The 17,165-nt window shown below is 30.5% G+C and overlaps 1 protein-coding gene across 4 annotated transcripts in view; it reads left to right on the plus strand.

Moving 5' to 3' along the window:
• The window catches only part of LOC149210837 (serine/threonine-protein kinase Nek2-like), a 65,973-nt gene that overhangs the window by 38,436 nt on the left and 10,372 nt on the right, over positions 1-17,165 (plus strand). Inside the window, exon 1 of one of the 4 annotated variants that reach the window (XM_089396807.1) lies at positions 15,598-15,912. The exons of 2 other annotated variants lie outside the window; for them this stretch is intronic. The gene's annotated coding sequence lies outside the window, so the exon portion shown is untranslated. One more of the 4 variants, XM_089396808.1, reaches the window with a different exon arrangement.

A 17,165-nucleotide genomic window follows, 5' to 3' on the forward strand; every position in this document is an offset into this window, starting at 1 on the left:
TATAAACTCATTGCTTTCTCCCTAGAAAAACAACTGCATATTGCTTTCTCCCTAGAAAAACAACTGCATATTTACTTCACATATCATTCACACTAGTGATGATATATGTGAGCACATTAAACTCATGGCATAATGGAATCTTAAAATCTGTTAAATATTCTAATGTTTTGCACAGATTTGATTATTCACCTTCCTTTGCGTAGAGTAAGACAATTAGACAGGATGCAGGACATGCCTTCCCTATTACATCATATTTCCAAGATGAGACCTCCAGCTTTTTCTTTCATATGGCTTGCTGGCATATTTGTCTATAGCTTTTAAGAGATTAAAACAAGATTTTATATTATGCCCGAATGTTACCAAACACATGAAAAGCCTACACGCCATTAGAACGTCTTAAAAAAGGCATTCATAGTTCATGATATACATGCCTTTATAACGTCATGTTGGAAGGTTTTGTCGGCTTCTCATATTTTAAAGCATGATGACTAAGGGTGATGCTATCATGATAATTTCCAAAACCAAAACTTCAAAACCACTGCTTTGGATCAGCGCGTTTATTGGACAAATTTAGGTGCAGTACAAACTTACTTTCATAATTACCCCACGCTCACACGACTGATGATCACGCTTACTTGGCAAATTGTAATAAGAAGAACTTTATCCACGAGGTGATAGTTTTATGGGTGGATGGGGATAGGTACCAAAGGTGGCATTTTATGGAAGGCAGGCGTGACCGGGCCTACATGCCACCGCATAAGGAATCTAAATAGAGAGGAACACAAATCTAATGAAGATGGAAGGACAATCACATGCGCCGCATGTAATGAAAGTTCCACTCATAAAAGTTCCACTCATAAATGGTAATATGTTATTTATTTATTTTTTAATTTGTGAATTTTTTTCCTCCACATAATTCTGAATGTTCTTTTAATTTGTATATATATATTTTATATATACCATGTCAAATTTGAATAAAGGTTAATTTAAATAGATGCAATGTGATACGGTGAACTTTATAGTAAAATTAATTATTTAAATTAGTTTAATTAATTATAAAATTATATTTAATTTTTAATAGTTTAAGTGATGATATTATGTAAATAAAGTATTATGTGCGAGGAAGTTTGATGTTTAAATATTTTGATTCACTTTTGTATGTGGAAGAGGTATATATATATCTAGAGTTTATAGTGATAGCAGTTGGAATCAACCTCAGTTGCCAATTTCTCTAACCAACAAAAATTGTAAAATTATATTTCTTTTAGTTTTCAATATGACAATTTTATAAGATAAAATATTTATATTAATTTGGAAAAAATAATTAAATAGTAATAATATTGTTGAATACCAATAACAAAAATACAACCATTTTGTGCACTAAATTTGGTGGAAATTATAAATTTAAAAGTTTTTCGAGAAAGTATTAAGCTTAACAAGATGCCTTTTCAAAAACGAACTAAACTTAATAAGATGCCTAGAGAAAACTTAGTACTATATTAGATAATGGTAGCAATATTGCTACCTAGATTAAAAAAAAAAGTCAAAAGTTTTTGCATGTTAAATGCAAAAAGAGTTGGTAACTTCTTCACTATTGGAACTCAGAACGACAAAATTTAGCTTGTTTTTCTAGCTAATATGGATATCTTGTGATCAACTTGCTTGATTTGTAGTTGTCATACATCCATTGGAAGCAAAAGTTCCTAGTGAGCCTCATTTCTTTCAGCTAGAACTTTTCCCATGATAGTTTTTATTTTCCAATACAGTTCAGTATTTGCAGGTACTTGGTGTTCTTGCTTTGAGTGTTTCCAATGTTTGGAACCCAATTCTCGATATCATCCTTAATATTATCACCATGAATGCAACTATTTTCCACCCTACCCTCAACATCTGTCGTATTATTTTTTCTTCAAATGGTTGGGGGGGGTCTGTCCCTAGTACATTGTTGTAGAAGATTCAACACCCTGCTGAGCTCATGTAACTAAATGATAGTGTCGGTCCTTGTAGCCTTTGCATCTAAAACTAGGGCTTTCTATGCTTGAGGACCTCCAAAGGGAGAAAGCTAAAAAGCATAGGATTAAAGGAAGCACAAATTGCTCCCCAAACTTCAAAGGATGAAGAGGGTGCACATCGATGGGTTTAGAGTGGGAGACTACAAAGCAAGGGGGATAGAAATAAGGGACAAAGAACAAAGGTGTCAGCTCTTTGCAAAGAGGGATCCCACTCCTCTCAGGGACACACAAAACTAGTAACAACAGAATAAGCAAATGGAAAAATAGAAAAAGAAACTTGTAGTGAGGTCTTATTCAGTGAAACATCTCAAACTTGTTCTGCAAACAAAAAGCCACCATTCAATGAAAGCCCATTATGGCAATAAAGAGCCAATATGAACTTTTTGTTTCATAAATTTTACATGTTACGGATAAACTCATACACTACCATCTATTTCATTATTTTACATGTAGTTGAGGACCTATAACAATTTATTCACAATATCAGAAATAAAGTATTTCCTTTATCACTCAATTAAAAAATACAATATAAATTATTACTAAGTAAAATATCTACAAATTTTAATAATTAAAAAAAATCTTCAGATAACCAGACAAAATAAGAGATTATACCTTCTTGTGTACTAGCACAACCACATTAATATATTAATGTGGTTGATATAGCCGAAGGCCTCATTTATATCATTTATATCTACCATTGATAAATATATAACAATAAAAATAATAATACAAAAAAACTATTGCAATAAAAATATTATTATTATCATTATAATTAATAGAAATAATCATAATTATTTAATATTTAATATTATTTAATTTTAAATTGTGTAATATAAATTAATTATGTATGAGACTCCCTTGTTTATGGGACAAGGGACCCACCTTGGCACAACGATTTGACTACTATGTCTACGAAGGCATACATACTCTATCCCCTCTGGTTTTGAACCTATGACCTCTTAGGAGACACACACTCTTAATTGTTAGGCCCACTCAAGCTGTATAAACCCAAAGTATATTAAACCTAAGGGTTTAATAAGCCTAAGGGTTTAATATTATTCCTTAGGGTTTAATATTATTCCCCGGGGTTTATAATATAATAGGGTTTAATATTATTCCCTTGAGTTTATTAAATGAGATTATTACGTAAGATAAGTGTAACTTTTTGATCTTCAAGAAAAGCATTTTGGTTAAAAATCCTTTATATCACTTATAATAACTGTAACTTGCTCATTGTGAAGAAAAAAATTTCCATTAAAAATGTTAAAAAATATGATATAAATTATTTTAAAAATATCTTATTAAAATAAAGTATCACTGTTGCTTGATGATTTATATGTGGTTGCTTGTGGGTTAATAATATCGATTCCTTGGGTTTTTTCGTCTAAGGGTTTAATAATATTCCCTATGTTTTATAATTCCTTTGGTTTTTACTATTAAACCTAAGGGATTATAAACCGAAAGGAATAATATTAAACCCAAGGAATTAATATTATAAACCCAAGGTATATAAAGATGGTTGACCATGCTCAACCATTGTCGAACTTTGCATTGTGAATGAGATTGTCTCAAAATAAAAATAAACTATTATCAACCATGGTCATGCATGTTTATTTTAGGGATTTTAATATTTATGTTATGGTTTATATACCTTGGGTTAATCTGTTGGGTTTATATACCTTGGGTTAATCCCTTGGGTTTATAATTCCTTGGGTATTTAGTATTAATCCCTTGGGTTAATATTATTGCCTTGGGGTTTTATTATTAAACCCAAGGAATTGATATTATAAATGATAAGGCTCATCAATGGTTAAAATATATGGACCTTAATGCACCTCCAGCTTACTAAAATCAACACTTCTCATAATCCTTTACATGTTTTAATTATATTTTGCTTAATGAGATGAATAAAAGTAAGATGTCATGTCTAGTGGTCTAATGTGCATTGATTGTAGGTTTTAGAGAAAATTGTGACTAATTAGGGTGCAGGAACTTGAATGAGACAAGTAGGAGATATTATAGTAGATGAGATCTCCCTCCTTAACTCCTCACTGACTCAAAGATCCCTCAATCAAATCACACTAGCTCGGAGTTGCAAGCAACCGATTCATGAGGATCATTGATAGCCAAGCCAGTGACAGTTAAGAACCAATTGATCTCAAGATTGGGAGCCAAGCCTCCCTAGATTTAAGGAAGTTGTTGGCAACTTCAGTTATATGAATAAATAGGCCTAGAGCCTCATTAGGATTCAGATTTTTTGTTCAAGATAGTTAAACAGTTTTCGAGTTAGAGGATTGTAACCAAGCACTCTTATGTATTTCTGATTTCTTTAATGAAAATGAGCAGCATTCCCTTGATCCAGCATTGAGTTGACTCACAAGGTTGAAGCTCTTGGGTTAGGGTCCAAACCTAGCAGCAAAAGTTCCTCTTGTTGTATATGCATGTTTAGGCTTGTACTCATAGTTAGTTGCCACACTGATTTATGTGTTGTTAATTTGCAAGTATTGATATGTTATATTAGTTTGCTTCCATTTGTGGATAGTTCTAACAATAGCATTATAGAGATAAGAAAATATTCGAAAAAGGCTGACAATAAGTGGATCTTACCTCATTTCTCCCTTCCAGGGATCATGGCTTGAGGAACATTTCCCATTCAGCCCAAAAAGGTCAAAATTTTGGTTTCTTATGAAATTTAAGGTTTTTCTGCTAACTAGGTTATCATCTTTCAGTTTTAGAAGATAGGTTGCAATTGACATTTCTGATATCTTAGGTCTTGCATTGATTTCATGTTGCTTTCATAATGGTTTCAAGCATTCCCATGCATGAACTTAGCAAATAAATGATGAAAATTTTGTTTTCTTTTATTTAAGTAAATCCTTCTTGTTTGAGATGAATTTATGGATAAATGCCAACAATGATGTATATGTTGCAAGAGTTTCTACATTGTAGGAAGATCATATCATCAACCTCAGCCAAACCATATCCGCCCATGATCACCAAAAGCCACTAAGTTCTCAATTCGAATTATTGTTTTACAAGGAAAACTTGCCATGCTTATTGAGCAAATCCAACCATCGTAAAGCTTTGGTTTGAGTTCTGAGTGAGTGCCTACCACTCCCTTGCCTTATTCCCTCCTTACTCACCTTTTCCAAGCTCCATCCCACCTTTCAAACCACTCCCTATGTTTTCAGCCTGTTCCTATAGGAAAACAGGGGATCTTATAGGTGAACTAGGACATCTTGTAGACATCCTATAGGAAAATCTGTAGTGGCATGTTTTGAGGCTGAATTGTAAAAAAAAACCACTAAAGCTAGGAGTAGATCCCTCCTTTCCTTCCAAGCCATCTAGACCATTTCACTCATGTCCCTCCACACCTATCTCACCTGCCATGCAACCAAGAAGGATTAGCATTTACATTTTTCAAACAAAAAGATAAATAGAAAAAGTCTTTATATTTATTCATGCACACATCAGCTAAGTGCTTGTTTAGATCAGACTTCATGCTCAAACTAATTCATACCTCACATGTGTTAAATTAGAGTTCTTTTGCCAGCATGGTATGTTAACAAATAGCTAGATGAGTTATGTTGTTTTGTAGGCATTTCTTTCAGTCTTTCCTTACTGTAGTAAGTAACATTTCGATTCTCTTAATTAGGGTAAAATTCTCCTCTCTAAATTGGTAATAAGACTTCTTCTAATCAATAGAAGGCTAGTTTGAGAAACCCTAGTGGCCTATCGCCCCAGCTCAACAGTGACAAAGAGTGGACCCATTACATCTATTTGTGTATACAACACTATCACCTCCAAGTTTGTACGAACCCTGGGTTGATGAAGTAAAGTTGGTAGCCCTAGGAGTTACAACATCCTTGCTGCAATAATGGTGATCATTAATAAACCCAAGGGAATTAATCCATTGTATCAATATTATTCCCTTGGGTTTATAATTCTTTGGGTTTTATTATTAATCCCTTGGGTTAATGTTATTACCTTGGGTTTATAATTCCTTGTGGTTTTAGTATTAAACCAAGGGATTGATATTATAAACCCAAGGGAATATAGACCCAAGGGATTAATAGTAAACCTAAGTGGATTATAAATCGAAAGGAATAATATTAAAGCTAGGGAATTAATATTATAAACCCAAGGTATATAAAGATGGTTGACCATGCTCAAACGTTGTCAAACTTCGCATTGTGAATGGGATTGTCTCAAAATGAAAAGCAACCATTGTCAAGCATGGTCAAGCATGTTTATCTTAGGGTTTTTAATATTTATGTTATGATTTGTATATCTTGGGTTAATTTGTTGGGTTTATATCCCTTTGGTTAATCCCTTGGGTTTATAATTCACTGTGTTTTTAGTATTAATCCCTTGTGTTTATTATCCCTTGGGTTATAATGCATTGAAGTTTTACTATTAAACCCAAGGAATTGATATTATAAACCCAAGGGATTAATAGTGAAAACCTAAGGGATTATAAACTTCAAGGTTTTTAGTATTAACCCCTTGTATCAATATTATTCCCTTGGGTTTATAGTTCCTTGGGTTGTTAGTATTAATCCCTTGGATTAATGTTATTACATTGGATTTATAACCCCTTATGGTTTTAGTATTAAACCCAAGGGATTGATATTATAAACCCAAGGGATTATAAACCCCAGGGTTTTTGGTATTAATCCCTTTTATTTCTATTGTTATAAATTTACCATTGGTAGATACAATTGAAGCCTTTGGCTATATCAACCACATTAACCATTGTAAAGTGGTTGTGCTATTGCATTAATGTATGTTAATATACATTACTATACATCAATGTACTTTAGTTAATATACATTAGTGTGCATAACAATAATTACACTAATGTACATTATACACTAAAGTACATTAATGTACATTTAAATACATTAATATATTAATATGCACAATAATGTACATTTGATATATATAAATGGACAATATTGTATATGGAAGTTCATATAAATGTATATAAATATTAATGTGTATTGATGTGTATTTATAAATGTGGTTGATATATGCCTATCAATGTTTATCAACCACATTTATTAATGTGGTTGTGCTAGTTTTATATGTAGTTAGCGATTGAGCACACTAGCATCATTTTGATAGGGTTGAATTATGTTACATAATATCGTATGCATGTTTTATCTATTTGGTTAATAACATAATTCTTTAATTGAGCTAACTTGAATATATTAAGGGAAGGCTATTTCAGCCCCACACATCAAATTCATATGCGATGTACGATTTAATTTCTATTTAATATTTATTTGTGAAAATTTTCCTTTTTTATTTTGATTTTGTGTGCTTTTTTTTCTTAGGTGGGAAAACCTATCATAACTCAGTTGTCAAACCAACAAACCAACCCAAAACCTGGATTAACCTGATGGTGGTCTGTAAGGGGGCATGCTTTCACTCTTCCCAGATGCCTCTAGGTCTTGGGTTGTTACCTTGTTTCTTTATGGGGGCATGCTTTCACTCTTGCCAGATGCCTCTAGGTCTTGGGTCATTAACCTGTTTCCTTACGTCCGAGGAAAACGAGCTCTTAGCCAACTAGAAGAAAATTTAAGACATACTCTAGGCCCATATTTTGATTTTGTGTTAAGTAAAATATGCATTGTTTTTCATTTATAAAAATAGTTTTAAAAACTAAATTAATTCAATTTTATATAATAAATTTATGTTTTTTTTTTTATAATTAAAAAATTGTTTTTATTTAATTAAAATTTAAATATTTATTATTTTTTAAATACAATTTAAAATTAGTTTTATTTAATTAATAATTTGTTTTTCTATATTAAAAAGTAAAATTCAAGATCAAGCAATAGGGGGTAAGAATGTTATCTTGCTCTCTTATAAATTATTAATGTAGTAATACATTTCCTCTTTAATAATAATGATAAACTAATTAAAAGATTTAATTAAATCACGTTCATAAATAATAGTGAATAATAATTATCCTAACCATTACTTAATAACAAAATTATAATAAATCTCTCCACTATTTAAATAAAAATAAAAATCAAATCTTAACTAATAAAATCATGCTTTTAAGTGAATGACAATCATAAATGTAAATTATTTTATTTAAAATATGGGATCCATGCCCTCTCAGATCTGACTGCCGAGACCTTCCTGCATCAGCGCATTGAAGCTCGGTTTTTTCTTATATGTCAATGATTCTCTCAATATTATCCAAAGGCTGTAATATTTTGTTTCTCTGGATCCCTCTTTATTTTAGGCACACTCATTATCTTGGCGCAGTTTCAATCGCACAGTTGCTCTCTTTTTTGATATCCATGTCAACTCATGCGCACATATTCTATTTTTATGCTCCACATGCTGCTGTCTCCTTCTACGCAATCATATGCGCTCATCCGGATCCAATTATATATGTATTTTCTTCCCTCGTCTTTGTGACCGAGGACTTGATGCATTATATTCAGAACATTACACCAAGACTGCGGTCTTCAAATTGTATCCACGATCCATATATTACTCTCAATATATAACATGATGATTTTTTCTTACTGAAAAAAAATGTAAATTATTTTATTTGGTTAAACCTATTTTTCACTAAACCACTCTCTCATAAATGTATATTATTCTACTTTGCTTCCATTTCAATTTTTTTTAATAAGATAATTGTTCATATTAGAGATGAAGACATTGGTGTCTAATTCAATGTTATTGGAACGGGTGGAGTCGTCTGGTCTTGGTCTGAGGTTAAATGGTTTGGTTTGAGGTCTAGAATCGAAAATGGTTGGTTCGATATTGAAATGGCCTTTTTTTTCATTGAACCCGTTGATTTTTTTATTTTGTATTGAACGGGTCGATTTCGTATAATTTGACCAAAGATATTACAAATGCATAAAAAAAATAAATGGAGTGAGATAACCTAGTATTTAAGTTTATCACCATAGTATTGCTATATAATTTATGATGATGTTAAATTTTTAAAGTAAAATGATGAAATGAAAAATAACATTTTTTTACTTAAATTTTTAACATTATTATAAAATGACTAGGGATATTTGAGAGTGGTTTTGACATCATTGGATTTCATCTTAAGAAAGTAGAATTTTAGATCTCACTCAAAATCCGCTTCATTAGATTTCATATGAAGAAAATAGAATTTTAGATCTCATATAAAATTCAGCAGATATAACAATTTTTTACGATTTCTGGATTGGGGGAATTGCAATGTTTCCATTGGATTTTGGCATGTATGACAATAAGGAACTAGTATTTAATCGAGAGTATCAAGCTTTCTATGTACCTTGATGTTAGTGTCATTGGTTATCAAACTCCTCTATCACAACCTTACTAAAAATATACCCATCAATCAAACAAAATTTGACTTTACATACTAAACTTTTTCTATCTTATTTTAATATTTAAAAGTGATATTAATGACAAAAATCCTAAAATAAACCATGATTTTGATAATGTAACGTGATTTTTTTTAATGAATATTAGAAATTATTTATAAACTACTTGTTAATACTGATTATCTATAAGCTACTTGTTAATACTTGCATACTATACCAATGCGAATTTTTGCTTATTTGAATTTTTTCATGTTACATTGTATTCTTTTTCTGATACATATACGTGTCTTTATATCAAAGAGAAAAGGCCAGCTTTTTTTTCTTCTAAAAAAATAGTTCAGATTCATATTATAGACATATATTTAAAATTTAAATATTTTATTTTTTTGATTGACCAATTTTTTTACATACCATATTTTTTAATACGATTACAGTAACATTGATTTAGTTAAAAAAAATTATTAAATCTTTTGAACGACACGGTCTTTGAGGGGAGTACTTCAATTATGCTGTTATTTAGGGTGAGTCTTGTGTGAATCTCGTGTCCGAAGTAACAGTCAATATTCAAGGTAGAATGTTCAATATCCTTGTCATCTTCCTCTTGGTGGAGGGTGCACTCTGAAGTTTATTTCAGTTATTTTATAGTTTTGAATTTTTATTTTTAAATTATATTAATAATTATTTGAAAAAATAACTCTCTTTTTTCTTTGAATAGTTTTTTAATTAGATTTATTTGATTAGATAATAGAAAATGGTTAATAATTTTATGTTTTTTTTATTATAATAATATATAAATTTTATTAACATTTTTGTTACAATTTTAGTTTAAATTTTATTAACATTTTTGTTACAATTTTAGTTTTTTAATTATATTAATTAAAAGTTAAAAATAATATTTTTATTTTTATTATTTGTAATTTTTATTTTTAAAGTGTGTGGCTTTTTAATTAAAATGATAAAGAATATTAATAATTTTAAGTTTTAGATTATGGAAATATAAAAAATTTATTAACATACAATTTAGTTTCAAAATAAAATGATTTTAAAGAGTAATTATTAATAGAAAATATTTTTTTCAAGATTGTTTTATTAAAACAAAAGGTAAAATTAAGATACTCAATTTTGTAAATTAAGATAAATTAAGATTTGCAACTTTGTAAGTTATTATATATAGAACTAGTGTCTTTTTCCGGTGGGTGGTGATTGTTGAAAATTTTCTCGAGTGGCATGGAGAGACACTATAAATTGAAACATTTAGAGTTAAAAAGAGAATAAGTTTATGTATTAAATCTAGACGATACAACATGTCTAAAAGCAATTTGAGGAATATTACAAGCTATTTACATATAAATGAAAGAAAAAAAGAAAAATTAGGATTTTACATTTTTCAAATTCTACAACTAGTTAATTTATCTTTAGTATTACAGAATATGAAAGTTTCATTTCTAACATGTTTATTTATAAAAATGTTATTTTGAAAAATATGTAGTCAATCATCACTTTTAATGTTGTTGTATTGTTATATCTTTATAATGTGTCTTACCTTTAATATTATGGAATGTAAGGGTTCCTTTCTACCATGTTTGATTATGAATTTCATTATGAAAATGACAGTTTGAAAAATATGTAGTCAATCAATGCCTTTAGCGTTGTTGCATTCTTACAATTTTATAATGTACTTTACTTTTAAAATTACGAAATGTTTTAATTATGAAAATAACATTTTGAAAAATTGCAGTTTTAGTTTTGTTACGCTTATTTATATCTTTATAATATGCTTTATCTTTAACATTATGGGATGTAAGAGTTACATTTCCTTTGTGTTTGATTATGAAATGACATTTTGAGAAATTCATAGTAAATTTCCTCTTTTTGATTACTTAACTTTCAATGTTGATCATAAGGGGTCACCATTAATATTACCATCATATACAAAAAAGGGAATGGGGTTCTATCCATCGATCTATGCATATATGTCAATTGAGTCTACTTTAGTTTAAAAAAGGGAATGTTATCCTCCCACACGGTTCTTGCTTGTGACATGATTACCACTTTTGCATTGAGGATGGGATGGGATGGTTTCCATACACATAAGTTCCAAGGTTAACTCAATTAGTTCGACCATCTAAGCAAAGCACATTGTTGACGAGGAGGCCATATATTATGGGTCCAAATCCATTTGAGTGCCTTGTGGTTACTAGTTACTATTGTGGTTAGTAAAAAGTCGAATTTGTTCTTAACTCTTACTATAATGTATCAAAATCTTCTACACTCTTAAATCATCATTTGATATTTTCTTTTGTTGAAGAAAAACTTTGAAATAAATAATGAAATTTATAACTATATTTAATTTCACGTCACCTCTTTATTTTGAAAACTAATATAAAACAAGATAACTCCTTTGATATTCGAGAGAGGTTTAAGCATCATTTGATATTTTCTTTTGTTGAGTAAAATTTTTGTACAACTAAATAATAAAATTTACAACTATTCCCCGAGTGGGGTGTTAGTTAGAGATAACTATCATATGGTGAATGATAATAACCTCCATTCATCATGGACTACCATGTGTAATTTTGTTGATGTCTCAATATGTGATCTCATGTTGGAGGAGGTTATTGAGCAGCCAAAGCCTTCAAGGATAACACATCAACATTCAAAGGAGCTACTATGTAATGATTTTGGGAAAGTCAATGGCAATAATGACTAAGAGTAACGAAAATTACCACTAGGATGAGGTTTTTTTTTCCTTCACTTTCATCTTTCCATGTCAAGTGATTCAACATGTCATCTAGCTCATGAGAAGCATGCATGCTCCTCTTCACTCCAACCTTTGATTTTGTTTCATTTGGATTTCCTATCCTTGTTCTAGTCATGGCTCGACAAGCTTCTTAGAGGGGAAAGTCCCCACTCCATCGCACCAGGTAAGAAGCCTGCAACAACCTCATCCTTCCATTGGACCATGCCATCCAACATCTCACACTTTATTAAATTCATTAAGGAGGACGCCAATGTTTAGTAGATTTATTAAGAAGAAGTATACATGAACCAAGATTTCCTCTATGACTTTGACTCTAGTCGCACTCATGAAAATAAATTCTATGAACAATAAAACTCTAGTGGCACATGAAGGCTTTCGAGGCTCATGTTATGATGTTCAGGGAAATAAATTGGAAAGAAATTTGGCAACAATTGGAAGTGTTGCACAAGCATAACAAGCTCTTCATTACTCTTTATTCCTCTTTGGTGTGAAAGAATGGTGGTGTGCTCCTAGTCGAATTGTTGGGTCTTCAAAGGACACCCCAATTATGTCCATTTTACCTCTAATGTTCTTAATGGGCGCAGTCACAACTAACCACAAGTTTTCTTGCTATGGTTTTCTATTTTGATACTTGTTTTAGTTATCATTCCTATTTGGACTTAATATTAGACTCCTTAGTTATGGCATGCCTAGTTTCCTTATTGGTTATGTCCATTTTACATCTTCAAAGGACACCCCAATTATGTCCATTTTACCTCTAATGTTCTTAATGGCCGCAATCACAACTAACCACAAGTTTTCTTGCTATGGTTTTCTATTTTGATACTTGTTTTAGTTATCATTCCTATTTGGAGTTAATCTTAGACTCCTTAGTTATCGCATGCCTAGTTTCCTTATTGGTTATGTCCATTTTACCTCTTCAAAGGACACCCCAATTATGTTTATTTTACCTCTAATGTTCTTAATGGGCGCAATCACAACTAATGGTTTTCTATTTTGATACTTGTTTTAGTTATCATTCCGATTTGGACTTAATTTTAGACTCCTTAGTTATGGCATGCCCAGTTTCCTTATTGGTTATGTCCATTTTACCTCTAATGTTCTTAATGAGTGCAATCACAACTAACCACAAGTTTTCTTGCTGTGGTTTTCTATTTTGATAATTGTTTTAGTTATCATTCCTATTTAGACTTAATCTTAGACTCCTTAGTTATGGCATGTCTAGTTTTCTTTTTGGTGGGATCTATCAATATTGTTTTTGATATTAATTCTCTTAAAAGATTAGAATAACTTAGTTTCCTTCTAAACATGTCTGGGTGATATTTTGTCTTTTGTTAATCTATACTTTCTCAATACAAAAAATAATCTAAATTTATTACCTTAATTACTCATAAACGAACACAATAATCTTTATAAATTCATTGTATCTATATATATTCTATTTAACATTTTAATACTAATATATGACCAAATTATATATATAATATTTGTCACCTCTTCTGCGTGTATCATAACAATAATTAATAACCTAATAATATTCACAAATGAGTTGGGATCTAAATCATTTAGAACCTTGTCTTTTATTGCCATATTTTATTGTTCTAATCATTTTTATGCAATAATGCTTTAATTTTTCTTTATTAATAAAATATTTAATTTAAAAAGACCCAATTACCTAATTTATCCTCTCTCTAGTCTAAAACCACCATAATCTTTATGTTCACGTACTCTTCTGCCAATTATAAATTCTTGGAGGGCTTTGTTGACCATAAATTAGGTCGATCAACGTTGCAATTTCTGATGCTGATAGTTTTTTAAACTAAAATTTTTCTAAAGTTCGATCATTAAAAAGGTCACATCTTATCTCCCATGCATATGATTTCAATCGGATTTAATATTATTTTTAAAGGTTTTCCTAATGTTTTAATATTAATTATTAATGAATTATAATTTTGTTGATTAAATAATGTTTTAATTTTAATGATTAATAGAATTATATTTTATTTTAATTATTAATTAAAATTTAATAAATAAAATTTAAAATATTATAATAAATAAATTTAATGATTATATATATATATATATATTGAAACTCAAAAGAAATAAGGTATATGAAGAATTGTTTTCTTATAAACCAAAGATACTAAATTATAATTTTAAATTAAATTGAGTGATAAAATTAAATTGAGTGATTAGTATTAATATTATCTTCTTATTAATTATTTAATCATAATTAAATAAATAAAATTTGATTTTTAATTATTAATAAATTTTAAAATTAATTATTAATATGCCATATTTTATTTTAATGGCATTTTATAAATTATATTTGAAACTTGAATATTTATTAAGAAATTTAATCATCAAATCATATAAATACATATTTTTTTGAAAATTTACAAATAAGAATTGACTTATCACTACTTCACATTTTATAAATTATAATTGAAAATAAACTCAATCATTAAACCATAATTTATTTATTTTAAATGGGCAAAACTTACACATAAAAATGGACTCATTATTATTATTGAAAAAAAACTATTCACCTGCAATAATCTGTTAATAAAACCATTCACCTAAAATATTAATAGATTTTCATTTAAACCATATATTTTTGAATTGGGAAAATTAAACATTAACCATGCCTAGAAAATAATATAAAGACTTCTTAACCCATTAAAATAATTCTAAATTTTAGTGAAACAAAATTTCAATTCATCCCTTGTAATATTTTATTTTTAATGTAATCTTTTAAATTCAATCTAAAATAATTTATTCATTAAAATGTGACTATATATATCACTTTCATTTTTTCATAGAAATTTGAATATATCACATTTTATTATGTTACTTAAAAGTTGAATAGGCCACTTTTATAATCATTACGTTATATGGATTTTATTAAATTCAAAATTTGAATATATCTCGTTAAGATGGCAACACGATCGAATTGAGTGGAGTTATAAACTTTTGCAGAAACATTATGAAAAGAAACATGCGACGCCTGAAACCCAACCGTAGTGACCCACTTTATATCCCGACTGGTGTGCAACCATGTTACCTCATTCGTTGTTCGATTTGACGCTCCAACAACAGGTTTAACAGATACCAAGGTGATGTTTAAATATTGGAAGTAAAAAACAATGAATCGATGCCAAGAAATCAAGGTTTTTACTGGTGTGAAAACCCCCCAAAAAAGTGGTTTTCGCGTTTTTGAATGGCCTTTTTGAATTGTTTTAACCTTTTTCAGTACGGTAATGTTAAAAACAATGGTGGTTGCCCAGTGCCCGGCAGCGGAAGAAACTCGGCGATCATGACAACCCCGGGTCCCAAATTTCGAGAGTCAAAGTACGGTGGGCGTGTTTTGAATCAGGCTAAATTATCAATTATTAAAATATTAAATCATTTCTTTTCTTTGCAATATGTTTTTCTTTTACAGGCGCGCAACCACTGTTCAATCTTTTCCCCTATTTTTTTTTTCTCTGGCTTTTGAATTTTCTTCTGTATACAGAAGACCTCACGGTTTAGATTATTTTATTTCACCGTGACCGGACCTACCTCTGAATGCTGTGCTCCTTCCAGAGGATAATAAAGGTTTGTTCTCCAACAGTCGCTGTGCATGGCGGCGGCAGCAGGAGCGGAATAAAGGCTTTACCGTCGCAAGATGTGATTTCAAGGTGCATTGGCTGGGCGCTACAACCTGTGCAAAATTTAACCGATATTGTATTTTTGAGGTGGAAATTGAACGCAACACGAGAAAGGGATGTCTTCTTTAATGAATGTAGCGGTGAGTTTCCAGCTTCTCATTGAAGTTTGGATTGTGATTTTTGGCTTAAGACTATGAAATAGAGGTAAAGTTTGTTGAATCATTTGAACATCCTGGTATTGTATTTGTGGCCAGAAACGGTGGTCTTTTTCACGCAAGACCAGATGATGATACCGTCTACTTTTAGAATTTCGTAAATGCAGCATTGGAATTCGGAAGCTTTGTTTGAAACCTTACTCTTGAGTTCTTTCCCGTTTCAAATCATGGAGCTTTTGCGGTTGGAATCTTTCAAACTAAGGTTTTGAAGTCGCAAACGCGAAAGTGAAATATAACTGTTCAAATTTTGTCATAGAATGCTTATGTCGTAATTCCGAAAACGAAGGCAGATTTTCTGCAGAGAATTATGGATGAAGCATCTGATGTTTTGGAGCGGAGATTTATTTGCTAAAATGTTTAGAAAATGAGTGTATCTAGGTAAATACCTAAACACAAATGTCCTCAATGTAGTATTTGGAGTCGCACGAATGGCCTTAATCTAGTCTATGGGGACTGGAGTCTTCGGCTTGGCCTCAATATAGTATTCGGAGTCTTCAGAATGGAAATTATTTTTTCGAACGTTCAAAAATAAAGCTGCATTCCCCAAGGAACAAAGATTTCTTGATTGAAATTATGAAAAAAGAAAATTTGCTTCACAAAGACGCAATACTCTAAGCATTTATTCTGGATGAAAATGAAGGCTGGTTGGTCGGAATACTTTAAAGCGTTACTTGTCATGGTCCCGTCTTTGAAGCATTTCGGCTTTTGAAAATGAAAGCTCTTTGCTTCAAATCTTCTTCCAGAGTAGCCCTATTTCTCAATATCTGTGGTATTTAGTTAGTTCTAAGTGTTCCTTCCAAATTTCCAAAGAAAACTATTCTGCTCAAATTTCTTCAGTGAAGAAAGTACTCTGAATAGCCCTCTGGCATCCTATTTTGAAAGTCGATGGCGGTGTTGGGAGGTCGCTTAATGAAGTTATACGGTACAAGGTCGGTCAAAACAAATTCCTTACGAAGGATCTTTGGTTTTGCATTTTTCTTTTTCAAGAGTACCCTTTCTTTTAGGATTTTCAACCTTCAGATTGCAGTTTTGCTAATGTAAAATCATTACGAGAAGCTTTCCATTGTATGCAAACAGTGAAAGGAAATCGTATTCTTTTTGAAGCTATTCAACTGGGGGCGTATTTTGTATTTTCGCTAGCGGAGACCTGCTTGAATCCCTCAACCTTCGGTTTTTTC

The sequence above is a fragment of the Pinus tabuliformis genome, chromosome 1_2 (assembly GCF_031772625.1).
Source record: "Pinus tabuliformis cultivar Carrire ecotype Pingquan chromosome 1_2, CPIR1, whole genome shotgun sequence".
Taxonomy (NCBI): Eukaryota; Viridiplantae; Streptophyta; class Pinopsida; order Pinales; family Pinaceae; genus Pinus; species Pinus tabuliformis.